The following is a 14911-nucleotide window of genomic DNA, read 5'->3' as shown; positions in this document are numbered from 1 at the left end:
GAGCCCGACATCGGAATCCCAACAGCCGCCATTTTACCGGCACCCATAAAACTGATACCCTCCCGTAATTTCCATTTGGTTGGTGAGTCTACGCCACCGGGCCCACAGCGTGAGCGCAGCGAGCCTGCAAGCGGACTCACTGCCGGTATTCTGGCAGACAGGGTGCCGCTGTCGGTATACTGACAACCGGCATCTCGTCTGCCAGTATATCATACTGGATCCATATATTGTACTATTGTACATTAGGACATTCAAAGTTTTCTGTGGAAACTGGGTCACTGAGTCTGTGCTCCCTCTCTATGTACAGTATAACCATCCTTCATTTATAATGCACAAACACATTCCTCTGTGTTGTTAAGACCTAACAGTGTACTTTGAAGCTAACAGAACTTACATGTTTGCTAGGCCATGTTCAAAGGGTCATCACTTCAAAGTATTCAATGTACATTCTTAAAACCTACTAAATGCACTTTGACATTGATACCTCCCAACTGTCCCGATTTTCGCGGAACAGTCCCGTTTTTTTGGGACTGTTCCACCCGCGGGCCACAGTGTCCCGCGGTGGTGTGTGTGTGTGGGGGGGAGGGGCAGTTGGAAGGCTCCTGCACTCGGTGAATAGATGCTATGCGCATGCGCACAGCGTCTATTCAGTGGAGACAGGAGGAGAGGGGGCATGCCAGCAGCTCCCAGAGTGCTGGGCATGCCCCCTCAGTGACGAAAAGGGGGCGCGGACCCTTCTGTGAAACCACGCCCCTTTTAGGTAGGCCACGCCTCCTTTTTGGACAGGCGCGGGCAGATGTCCCTCTTCACGGCAGCCAAAAGTTGGAAGGTATGCATTGATAATGAAAAAATTTATGTAAGTTAATAGACCTGTATACACACACACATTTCAACAAGAGTTTGCTTTGCGTCATTATTGATGTTGCCTGGTGCTTCAGTGGCGTGCGGTGAGGTCAGTGGCTGGTGAGGCACTGCAGCCATAATGTCCACCGAATCCTGCCGATGACCCCTACCGCCGCCGAGCCACTGCCCGCTACTGCCCCTGAGCCGATGCCCACTGCCACCATCAATGGCCTACAAACTCGCCCACCATCAACTGACCCAGCCCTCTGCCACTAATTTGCATCTCAGTCCGATGCCGCCACTGCCCGCTGCCTGCCTGCTCATTATACTTGTGATATATTGTAAATTTTTATAGAAAAATAAATAAAAATTAGTGTTTGGGACTGGGAAGGGAGTGGAAGGAGGACATGAATGCAATTTTGTTATTCAGGGCTTCCATTAACTTAACAGCACCGTGGATGCGGCGCTATTAAGTTTATGGAAGTCCTGGACAACAAAATAACCAGCAGTGGGTGACAGGGAGAGGGTGACGCCAGAGAGAGGGTGACAACAGTGGGTGACAGGGAGTGGGTGACGCCAGGGAGAGGGTGACAGGAAAAGCGTTATGCCAGGGAGAGAGTCACCAGGGAGAGGGTGACAGCAGTGGGTGATGCCAAGGAGAAGGTGACGGGGAGGGTGATGCCAGGGAGAGCGTGGCAGCAGTGGGTGACGCCGGAGAAACGGTGGCTGTAGTGGGTGACAGGGAGATGCCAGGAAAAGGGTAACAGCAGTAGCAGCGGGTGAGAGTGTAAAAGAGAGAAGTAAAGGGTGATGGGATCAGACAGTGAATGATAATTATATTGGTATTTACTTACATGGACCTGCCTGGGCCTAGAACTGCGGGGCTCGACGGTGACAAAAGCAGCCCGAACAGGAATCCGGGGTCGGAAGAGAGAGAGAGTGAGAGAAGAGGGGAGAAGCGGGGGATCGTGGCCCCGCTCCCCCTCTGGCCAGACTGAACTCACTGGGGTATATTTACTAAGGTCCCGATTTCATTCGAGTTGGCTTTTTTTTCTAAGTGTGATCTCAGGAATTTAATAAACACAAATCTCGGCAGTATTGGGGCTGTTCGTATTGACTTGAGATACACTGCCGACCACACAAATACGAATCAATAGACCCATCGATCAAACACGGCTGTTATTTAATAGTACTCGGTAATTTACTAAGGATTTGTATTCTCAATCACCGCCGACAATAGCCAAACACTGCCAGGGAAGCATGGAATTCATAAAAAAAATGGAGCTTTCAAATAGACCTGCTTTTTGCTGGCGTGTTGTGATAGTCATGCATGGATCAGTGAGATCCGTGCATGCGAATCTGTGGAAAAGGCTGTGAATGTGTTAAAATTTAAAAAAAAGAAATGCGTGGGGTCCCCCCTCCTAAGTATAACCAGCCTCGGGCTCTTTGAGCCGGTCCTGGTTGTTTAAATACTGGGAAGAAAATTGGACAGGGGTTCCCCGTATTTAGACAACCAGCACCAGGCCCTTAGTCCAGTCCTGGTTCCAAAAATATGGGGGACAAAAGATGTAGGGGTCCCCCGTATTTTTAAAACCAGCACCGGGCTCCACTAGCCAGGGAGATAATGCCACAGCCGGGGAACACTTTTATATTGGTCCCTGCGGCCGTGGCATTACCCCCCCAACTAGTCACCCCTGGCCGGGGTTCCCTGGAGGAGTGGGACCCCTTAAATCAAGGGGTCCCCCCCTCCAGGACCCAAGGGCCAGGGTGAAGCCCGGGGCTGTCCCCAGCACCCCTGGGCGGTGGGTGCCGGGCTGATAGCCATAAGTGTTTAAAAAAAAGATATTGTTTTTTGTTGTGGAACTACAAGGCCCAGCAAGCCTCCCCCGCTTGCTGATACTTGGAGAACCACAAGTACCAGCATGCGGGAAAATAACGGGCCCGCTGGTACCTGTAGTTCTACAACAACAAAAATACCCAAATAAAAACACAACACACACACCGTGAAAGTAAAACTTTATTAAAACACTCTTACACACTCACACATACTTACCTACATCCAACGCCGAGAATCACGTCCACTTGTCCAGTAGAATCCACTTAGCGGTACCTGTAAAAATGAGAGAGATTACTTACCTACATCCCACGCCGAGAATCACGTCCACTTGTCCAGTAGAATCCACTTAGCGGTACCTGTAAAAATGAGAGAGATTACTTACCTACATCCCACGCCGAGAATCACGTCCACTTGTCCAGTAGAATCCAATTAGGGGTACCTGTAAAAATGAGAGAGAGAAAGAGAGAGAGAGATTACTTACCTACATACTACGCCGAGAATCACGTCCACTTGAATCCAATAGGGGTACCTGTAGGGAAGAGAGAGAGAAAAAAAATAGAGAGAGAGAAAACACACACCGAGTGACACTGAGAGAAAGACTAAGCAGGTGATAAGGTGGGTACACACTGATAGATATATCTGCCGATCAATTGATCGTCAGATATATCTATGGACGGATCGGGCAGTGTGCTGTGCATACACACTGCCCGATACGGCGGGGACTGACGTCATGAACTGGGCGGACGTGTACACACGCCCGCCCAGTTCGGCTGTCAATCACCGCCGGCTGCCGCAGCATGTGTACGGGCAGCCGGCTGGTCACCCGTACACACACAACGACGCGCCAATATATCGGTAGATTTATTGGCCGTCGGCTGTGTTCCAGGGCTGACGCGATATGTCTGTGAACAACGGAGTTCACAGAAATATCGCCCGTACACACTGGCCGACGGACCCGCGATATATCGGCCAGTGTGTACCCACCTTAAGAGACCGACAGAGAGGGAAACAGAAAAATAGAGAGAGAATCAGAACAACAGAAATACAGAGGGGGGGGGGGAGAGGGGGGAGACTGACACTGACCTGGATGAAGGTGCAGCCGGCCTCCAGCTGTTCCTTTTCTTTAGCATCTGCCCGGCGCAGGGAGAGTGTGCCACAGGAGGGGGGGACATCACGGCCTCCAGCTGCTCCTTCACTTAGGCATCGGTCCGGCGCAGGGAGAGCGTGCCACAGGACGGGAGGCGGGGGGGGGGGGGCGCGGAAGCTCCCGCATCACATCACGGCCTCGGTCCGGCGCAGGGAGAATGTGACATAGGAGGCATCACTCAGTCCGGTGCAGGGAGAGTGTGACACGGGAGGGGGGGGGCGGAAGCGCCCGCATCACATCACGGCCTCGGTCCGGCGCAGGGAGAATGTGACACGGGAGGGGGGGCGGAAGCGCCTGCATCACATCACCGAGGACTCGGAGCTTACAGCGACGGGACGGGAGCTTACAGCGACGGGAGGTGAGCGCTCATACCGCAGCGCCTGTGTGATTGGACTAGCGGATCCAGCCCTGGATCCGCTGTCCAATCACATGTACCCCTCTCAACGAGGCACTTATTCTAGTGCCGCTTTCATGTACTTTATCAATGGGCTTTTAGAGCCCAGTGCTTGGCCCCGCCCCCCGCATTATCCCCATTCCCATTGACAACGGGAGGCACTGTTATCAGTGCCTCCAAAACGATTTAAATGTCTAAAAATGAATACAAAAATATTACAAAGATACTTATGACACAGTATATGTGTCATAAGTATCTTCCTTGTATTGTTTCACTCAGTAATGACAGGGGAGGCACTGCCTCCCCTGACTGCACGTCCCTGTGGTGCTTTCAGAAGCATTTACACTCAGTAAAATACAGAATTTTTTATTTTTAATAAATTTGCAAAAATCTCAAAAAAAAAATTTTCATGTTGTCATTATGAGGTATTGGGGTCATTCTGAGTTGATTGCTAGCTAAAAATGTTCGCTGCGCAGCGATGATGCAAAAAAGGCACTTCTGCGCATGTGTATGCGGCGCAGTGCGCACGCGTGACGTACTTTCACAACAGCCAATGTAGTTTTACACAAGGTCTAGCAAAGCTTTTCTGTCGCACTGCTGGCTGCAGAGTGATTGACAGGAAGAGGGCATTTCTGGGTGTCAACTTACCGTTTTCAGGGAGTGTTCGAAAAAACGCAGGCATGCCAGGAAAAACACAGGCGTGGCTGGCCGAACGCAGGTCGTGTTTGTGACGTCAAATCCGGAACTGAACAGTCTGAAGTGATCGCAAGCTAGGAGTAGGTCTTGAGCTACTCTGAAACTGCACAATTTTTTTTTGTAGCCGCTCTGCGATCCTTTCGTTCGCACTTCTGCTAAGCTAAAATACACTCCCAGAGGGCGGCGGCTTAGCATTTGCATGACTGCTAAAAACTGCTAGCGAGCGATCAACTCGTAATTATCCCCATTGGGTGTAGAATTTTGAGGGGAAAAATTAATTTATTCCATTTTGTAATAAGGGTGTAACATAAAATATGGAAAAAGTGAAGCGCTGTGAATACTTTCTGGATGCACTGTACTTATCAAGTATTATGTCAGTACTTGTACCTATACCGTAGCTGTTCTGTTAACATCATCCAGTGCAAATATCTTCCCTGCACTGACCTCACTTCTGAGCATACAGTGTCACCATTCCTGACTGTATCACTTTACTGCAGCCAATAAGGAGCTACCATCCATTCGTGACAGTCCACTCTCTAACAGGATGCCACCCTAACACAAGGAGACGTGAGTGTAGTGCAGTTTAGTTTTAGCAATATACACTGATTTCACCACTGAATATTTGTAATTTCCTAGTGTTTCATAAGTGCCTTACTTATATATAAAATGCTGGATTAAAAAAAAAAATTGTCTGAACAACAATCCTAAAAATCACTAGGCATATCAAGCATGATAAAAAAAGCATTTGTGATATATAAGCCAAAACACTACAGTTGTCCTGTAAAATGATTATGCTTTTGTTGAAGTGCAATAGAGTAGAACGCTAAAAATCAAAATACATTTAAGCACAAAGTTTTCTGTTTTCCATAATGTAGAACAACAGATTAAATTGTATATAAAACTTTGACCTGTATTTCCCCAAACTCGCCCCTGGCATTCCCCCACACTAAGGCCCTCATTCCGAGTTGTTCGCTCGCTAGCTGCTTTTAGCAGCTTTGCACACGCTAAGCCGCCGCCTACTGGGAGTGAATCTTAGCTTTGCAGAATTGCGAACGAAAGATTCGCATAATTGCGAATAGAAATTTCTTTGCAGTTTCTGAGTAGCTCGGGACTTACTCTGCCACTGCGATCAGTTCAGTCAGTGTCGTTCCTGGTTTGACATCACAAACACACCCAGCGTTCGCCCAGACACTCCCCCGTTTCTCCAGCCACTCCCGCGTTTTTCCCAGAAACGGCAGCGTTTTTCCGCACACACCCATAAAATGGCCAGTTTCCGCCCAGAAACACCCACTTCCTGTCAATCACACTCCGATCACCAGAACGAAGAAATTTCTTTGTTAAGCCGTGAGTAAAATACCTAACTTTTTGGCAAATTTACTTGGCGCAGATGCACTGCGAACATTGCGCATGCGCAGTTTGCGACAAATCGCTCCGTTACGAAAACCACTAACGAGCGAACAACTCGGAATGAGGGCCTAAGGGCCCAATTCTGAGTTGATTGCAGCATCAAATTTGTTAGCAATTGGGCAAAACCATGGGGGTAATTCCAAGTTGATCGCAGCAGGATTTTTGTTAGCAATTGGGCAAAACCATGTGCACTGCAGGGGAGGCAGATATAACATGTGCAGAGAGAGTTAGATTTGGGTGGGGTGTGTTTAATCTGCAATCTAATTTGCAGTGTAAAAATAAAGCAGCCAGTATTTACCCTGCACAGAAACAATATAACCCACCCAAATCTAACTCTCTCTGCAAATTATATATCTGCCCCCCCTGCAGTGCACATGGTTTTGCCCAATTGCTAACAAACTTGCTGCTGCGATCAACTCAGAATTACCCCCTAAATGTTAGGAGGAAATGCTGAGCCTTGTGCAGTGATCTGGTTTTGGAACAGAGTAGTGCACTGCAATGTTGGACTGGGGCATGACGGGCCCACCAGGTGAATGCAGTGATAGCGGCCAATGCTTAAGGTGTGTGGCCAGTTACCACAGTGGGTGTAGCTAGCCCCCGCAGAGGCTTGGTCAGACATTAGAGACCATGTTATTGACCTAATAATAGAGTAACAATGTTTAATGAGTACACAGTCTGCAACATGGCATTAAGGAAAGTAGTGGGGCCTACTGTGGATTTCTCTTCTACCCCTGTGGCCCAGTCCAACCCTGGAATAATGTCATATTCATTAAATGTAATAAGCGCCACCCCAACTCTACCAGACAATGCCTCTGTGGACGACTGCACAAAGAAAGAATAGTATAAAGTGCTTCATTGCACATGTGAGGGCTATGGCGGCAGTGCATCTATAGGTGTTACTACAGCCTGCTACTAGGAACACTTCAGTTGTTAGGGTCAAGTGGTGACACTAGCTAATTAGATCAGAATTGGCCTTATGAAGCTGGTTTGTTGCAATTGGTGGTTCAGTAGCTTGGTGCTGCTGGCACACTCCCCAATCTACAATAAAAAAATAAACACAACGTCTTCAAACGTGTCTCTGATCTGTGTCTCCTAGTGAACATGATATAAAAATATTAGCAAACAGCTACACCGAGCAGGTGGATGTCCACATCAGTGCCGATACAGTAAACCAGAAGAGGAAAGAGGTCCAGTTGAGATAAATGGTGAAGGATGGTCCTGATGTTTCTATATTGACTGGTTAATTTTCATATGTCCACCTTCCTTTTCATAATAACTTAACCCTCTTTTTATTCCAAACATATCACACCATCGGCAACTGCACAAAAATAGCAGTCGTCAATTGCTACAATAATATTGGTGGCTTATATAGCATGTGCCTTACAATATCCACACAGAGGGGCAGATGTATTAACCTGGATAAAGCATAAGGAAGTGATAAACCAGTGATATGTGCAAGGTGATAAAGGCAACAGCCAATCAGATGCTAACTGTCAATTTACATATTGGAGGTGATTGGCTGGTGCCTTTATCACCTTGCACATATCATTGGTTTATCACTTCCTTATGCCTTCTCCAGGTTAATACATCTGCACCAGAGTTTCCCTGGCAACAGACACAAGTGTTATTCCTCTACCTTATGTGTCAGTTGTTCCCCCAACTCTTACTCATTTGGGCAAGGTCACATTTACCTTCTGTTCCATGTCACTGTATGGTTACTTATTTGCATGATCCTCTGAAGAATGTACTGTGCTGTGTAATATGCTGATGATTTATAAATAATAATAATATAATAACATGGTTCTTGATATCAGCATGTACTATCCGTACAAAGCATGTAATATCCTTACAAAGAACTAAGGATCAAATAGGGTTAAGGTTACTGAAAGTTAAAAAAAACAGGGCCAGACTAGATGGGCCAAGTGGTTCTTATCTGCCATCAAATTCTATGTTTGTATGGGGCAGATGTATTAAGTCTGGAGAAGTGATAAAGTGGAAAGTGATAATGCACCAGCCAATCAGCTCCCAACTGTCAAGCTACAAACTGGAATTGAAAAATGACAGGAGCTGACTGGCTGGTGCGTTATCACCTTCCACTTTATCACTTCTCCATGCGTGTGGGAGAGTGAAGCGGGACAGACTAGCAAAGTCAGGGAATGTATGTAAGGGTGCGATACTACCATTCTAGTTTCATACCTAGTAGAGTTATGAACACACTTGTGGATCTGCATTTTAAGATTGTCAGATATCCAGTTCATGTAAATGCTTTCATTGTGTGATTCTTTCTTCACGCAGGACTCCATCCAATCCAGGCAGAAAGCATAAAATAATTTGCCAGGATAAAAAATAAATATTAGGAGGTTCCATCTTGTGCAATATACTGCTGAAATAATCAACAAGAGGTTTTTTTAGGGATGGCCATCATCCATCGATAGTTGCCAAACATCGATAGCTAACTACCGATTGTCGATGGTTTTGCCATCGATGACAGAGAGCCAATGGTTCCTTGCCATTGATGGCTGGGTATAACCAAATACTAAAAAAAAAAAAAAATTCTGGCACAGAGCGTAGCTCCACCCCCAGGTCCCGCTAAGCCACACCCCCATTTTTTTAAATTGTCACACAGCTTGGCCAGCACCTCCCAGCGGTGGCCATTGAGTAGTGCAAACCATCGACAGTTCACCATAGGGGTGTGGATCATCAAATCGACAGTGTCTAGGTCGACAATGTTTAGGTCGACCACTATAGGTCGACAGTCACTAGGTCGACGGGGTTGGAAGGTCAACAGGGTTTATAGGTCGACATGTGCTAGGTCGACAGGTCAAAAAGTCGACATGAGTGTTTTTTAGGGTTTTAGGTGCCGTTTTCTGCGTACAGTGACCGGGAAGTCAAATTAGTGCACCGTGTCCCCTCGCACGGCTCGCTTCGCTCGCCATGCTTCGGGCAAGGTGCTTCGCTCGGCACAGATTACCGTTCCATTCGTAGTCCACGTGGATCGTTAAGTATGAAAAAGTTGAAAAAAAAGAGAAAAACATTTTGACCTGTCGACATATAAACCCTGTCGACCTAGTGACTGTTGACCTATAGTGGTCGACTTAAACGTTGTCGACCTGGACAGTGTCGATCTTCAGACCGGATCCTCACCATAGATGGTTTAAGTGCCATTGATGGTTAACACCGATAGTACCATCAATGGCAACCATCGATGTGCAGTCCACCGATGGCCATCCCTAGTTTTTATTCTCAGTTTCATTAATCTGATGCAGGAATCAACCCTAATACTGCCTACTCTATGAGAGGCAGGGCCATCTTAACATACAGGGACACTGGGCGTCTGCCCAGGGCCATACAATTCTAGAGGTCTTCGAGCAGGAGCCGTTAGTGGTCACAAAATCAGAGCGGTGAGCCAGCTTGCAGCCAGACAGTGAGTGACTGTCAGCATGCTGATTGATGGATGGCTGGAGCTATCAATCAGAGTGCTGACAGCCATTCACTGTATGGAAGCATGTGGAGAGATGGCGCAGGACTGCAGGAGGGGCATGTTATGATTTGCTTTGTCCAGGAGGCTTCTTCATACTTTACGATCCACGTGGACAACAATTGGGAACGGCAACCTTGCCTGAAGCATGGCGAGCGATGTGGGCCTTGTGAGGGGACACGGTGCACTAACTGGGGTTCCCCTTACTTTACGAAGAAAACGACACCATAAAAAGTAAAAAATATCATGTCGACCTTTTTTCCCATGTCGACCTTGTTCATGTCGACCTAATGACCCCGTCGACCTAGTCACCTTGTCGACCTAGTGCATGTCGATCAATAGTGGTTGACCTAATGACTGTCGACCTAATGACCCATACCCGCTCAGGACGTACAATGCTGTTAAAACGGCCCTGGGGAGAGGGATATAATTAAGGAGATAATTGTGAGATATGTGGTCAGGGCCGGCAACAGAAATCTTGGAGCCCGGTACACTAATATCTCTGCGGGCCCCCCCACCCGGCCCTAAAAACATTGTCTGCACTATGTTCTTCCCCACGACTGTCACATGCACCTCCCTGGGATGTAGATATGATCCTGCCAGCCGGGATCCTTGTGGTCAGCATAACGATGCCGGCAGGGGGCCCAGGCATATTCCCACTCATGGGGATCCCAACGTCAGTATGCTGACCACCGGGATCCTGGCCGCCGGTCACCCGATCCCAACCCCACCTGGCTAATACAATACTGATATAATGGGATCATCTCTTTCCAAAATTAAGATTCCCAGACACACAATGGGCAGGCATTTTGTACTGTCTGTGCTGAGCAGCAGATGAGCCTGAAAGACTAGTCACCACCACACACAGACATTCTGCTCTGATATCATCTGACATGCATCTATGCATGCAAATGCATCCATATGTGCAGCATGCGGCATGCATAATGTGCCTGCCTGCCCGCAGCCCGCCCCAAACCAATCCCAAAGCCCCAAACCAAACCCAAATCCCTAAACATTCTGGAATTGGAGAGCCTTAGCAGCAGCAACCAGCAGCAACACACAGCCGCCGGCGCCGCTAATTGACCAGGCTCAGAATCCCACAGTACTGTCCTGGGCCACTCCTGCTTGGCGCTCCGGCTCCTTACAGCTCACACAGCAGAGACAGGGAGGAGTGCGGTGAAGACTCGAAGAGGAGGGGCGGTCCGGACGAGCGTCCTCCTGTGTGACTGGTGCAACGTCAGTGCACTGCACAGCATACAGCACGGCCGGGGACTGGCTGGTTCAGGCTGACAGCTGACCTGGCTGGGGCTGTGCACTGAGGGGGTAACCACACGGCTCGGGGGGATGGGGGGGGGCACTGCCGCAAAAAAACAACTCTTAACCATACAGCGGGCCACACGCGGCAGGTGTGGTGCCGCGAGTTATAGAATTATTTACATTTATTATGACATGCTGCCACCGCTGGACCTTGGGGCCCCTCACAACGACGAGGCCCGGGACAGGTGTCCCCTTTGACCCCCCCCCTTCCCTGTCACCGGGCCTGTATGTGGTTAAATTGTTGCAAGAATGGAGAAATGAGAGGACATTCCCACATGAAGGGGGTAATTCCAAGTTGATCGCAGCAGGATTTTTGTTAGCAGTTGGGCAAAACCATGTGCACTGCAGGGGAGGCAGATTTAACATGTGCAGAGAGAGTTAGATTTGGGTATGGTGTGTTCAATCTGCAATCTAATTTGCAGTGTAAAAATAAAGCAGCCAGTATTTACCCTGCACAGAAACAAAATAACCCACCCAAATCTAACTCTCTCTGCACATGTTATATCTGCCTCCCCTGCAGTGCACATGGTTTTGCCCAAATGCTAACAAAAATCCTGCTGCGATCAACTTGGAATTACCCCCGAAATGCATAAACAAAGCATCAGGTGTGTTGCATTTAAGGCAAACATCAGTGTCTGATAAACCCTTTAGGAATGTCTGTGGAGATGTATGAAAGCTTGGACAGAGATAAAGTGGAGAGAGATAAAGTTCCAAAAAGGTCCTGCCACCATTATGTGGTACAATGCATGATTGAATCACCCAACTACAGGACCAAGGGGGTCATTCCACGTTGATCGTAGCTCTGCTAAATGAAGTACAACTACGATCAGGTACTCAGACATGCGGAGGGACGCCCAGCACAGGGCTAGTCTGCCTCGCATGTCAGTGGAAATACTTTTGCATTTCAGGAGTAACTCCCGGCCAACGCAGCTCCTGCGGCTGGCCGGGAGAACCTCCTCGCTGCCCAGTTTGCAGCAGCTGCGTGTGACGTCACGCAGCTGCCGCGCCCCCCCCAATGGTCCAGCCATGCCTGCGATGGCTGGACCTTGCCCCCCTAAACAGCGGCTTAATGCCGCCGTCCAGCCCCCTCCCGCCCAGCGACCGCCTCTGCCTGTCAATCAGGCAGTGGCGATCGCTACAATACAACGGCCTTCGGCCGCCGGTGCATGCACAGATCCAACCCGATTGCTGCGCTGCGATAAACTGCAGCGAGCGATCGGGTCGGAATGACCCCCTAAGTGCAATAGCTTAAGGCCATAAAACATCTCCATACATACTGTATATACATTAACATGCTTCATAGGAACATACACCAAAGAGCCAAAGTATATTTCATGGGGTTTCCAGGTATTCTTCTTGGCCAGGATTGTCTGTCACAGATCAGGAAAATGGTGGCACACATGGTACATACGTACCTCTCTGTCAAGGGGGCTTGTTCCCGGTGGGAATAAATGTTCTTTTAGATGTCAAGGAATTACTATATGAACAGCAAAGAAACACCACAACAGTTGACCAATACAATATTGATTTACAATACTCAACTTCAGGAATTCAATTCAGTGAAGTCAAACAGTCTGTGATCACACATCCAGGGAAGCCTTGGCTGTCATTTCAACACCTGTGTGCTTGGGAAGAGGTATAGCTGAATGCCTTCAGTACATCATCTGTTCATCTGTTCCAGAATGAGGCCCATGAGTTGCTCTCCTCAATAAGCTTATATACACACTTCTAGGCATTGGCTCAGAAAATACCAGTGTCCTGTTTGCCCTAAAAGGTTAAAGTTGCCCATTCTCTGCATGGTACAATGGGCCTAATTCAGACCTGATCGCTAGGCAGCAATTTTTGCTGCCCTGCGATCAGCTAGTCGCCGCCTACTGGGGGAGTGTATTTTCGTTGTGCAAGTGTGCGATCGCATGTGTAGCAGAGCTGTACATTCCAGGAGGGACAAAATGCTCTCTACATGGACTTCCCGCTTAATATACTGTATGATTGGTGTCACCTATGTTGAACTGCCAATGGTTCCCTGCCATCGATGGCTGGGTATAACGAAATACTTTTTTTAAAAAAATTCTGGCACAGAGCGTAGCTCCGCCCCCAGGTCCCGCTAAGCCACACACCCATTTTTTTTATTGGCACACAGCTTGGCCAGCACCTCCCAGCGGTGGCCATCGAGTGGTGCAAACCATCGACAGTTCACCATAGGGGTGTGGATCATCAAATCGACAGTGTCTAGGTAGACAATGTTTAGGTCGACCGCTATAGGTCGACAGTTACTAGTGTGAATGCCAAATTGATTTCTCACAAATATTTAAAATGCCCGCTCTAATATATATTGTAAATGCCTGTACCTCTTATTACCATATCCCATGAATGTGCGCTATACATCGCAAAACACTGCATCTCATAAGAGAAAACAATACACCCACACATTATCTGAGTTCCAAAGCTCATTGATGTATATATTTGTTATTAAAAGGATATGGATTCAATATATATTACAAAGTACAGTATACCTATAGTTACATGATTACAACTCACACAGTAAGCAGTTAATACATACAGTTACATACAGTTACATGCCATTACATACAGTTTCAGTTACAGGCCAGCGATACAATTACCATTCCCTCCAATGCATCTTATGTCTCTCTCTCTGTAAATAAATACAGGAACTGATCTGCCAGCAACTCCTTCATCCTCTGGTCCCAAAAAGCCACTGAGCTCCTGTGTGATCAATGTGTTATCTAGTTTCTGGGGGAGGGATTCACGATGAGTCACCAGTCCCTTTGTATATGGTAATCAGGTTCAGCCTTGAAGACATCCAAAGGGCTGGCCTAAGTTTCCTGTCCACTGTCCTAATAAGAGTGATTTTAGCTTTTATACATTTAATCATAATTATCCGCTGCAATGTCCCACAACTTCACAACAAGCATCAAATGAATCTACACATCAATCTGGTTGCTTCAATAGTAAACATGACCGGTCTATCTTGTTTCGTTCAAATAATACACATACATGAAACCACTCCATCATATACAATTCTAAATCATCATGATGTCTGGCGCTTGATACCACCACAATTATGTACTGCATGAAATAAGTGTCGAATTCATCTCTGTGGCATGTCCGTGTAAATGCGTGTGTTACCATATATTGCTGTGCTCGCTGCGCGTATTTGCAAGTATAGTGACTTATATGTGTGTAGTTTGTATGTTCTCTTTATGTAATATTTTTGACTTCGACAGTCCACCGTTTGGCAGTAAACAATAACTGCCATCAATTATTAACATAAGAAAAAAATATTTCATACAATAATCGGTGACCTAGACACAAGTATGTATGCATTTCGCAAATCAGACACTTGACTATATTTGGGGAAGACAGGGAGGAGGACGAGACATCCTCTATATGCACTCGGCGGTCACGGGACCACTGGTTGGGTGTGGGACAACATTCAACCTATAGAGTATGCTGGGACAGTGCTTTGGCCTATAATGTCTGATTTGCGATGAACATTTCACACATACATGTACCTACGTCTTTGTACACTGAGGTTTGGATTCGATTGAGGTTCTGCTGGGTAGATGAAGAAGACACAAACAAATCATGACAGTGACATATAAAATTTTCATGATCTACATATTCCTATCATTTTCTGAACATTGTTTCCATTTCTGGAACGTATGCTAGGTCTGTTTAATCATTGAACAAGGGTTATAAGTAGTGTCCTTCCTAAATAACATAAACCTTCGGAGTTCGGGGAGAGCCACTCATAAACCTTTCTTCCACATA

This window comes from Pseudophryne corroboree, chromosome 2, assembly GCF_028390025.1.
Source record: "Pseudophryne corroboree isolate aPseCor3 chromosome 2, aPseCor3.hap2, whole genome shotgun sequence".
NCBI lineage: Eukaryota > Metazoa > Chordata > Amphibia > Anura > Myobatrachidae > Pseudophryne > Pseudophryne corroboree.
This window is presented reverse-complemented; position numbering follows the sequence as displayed.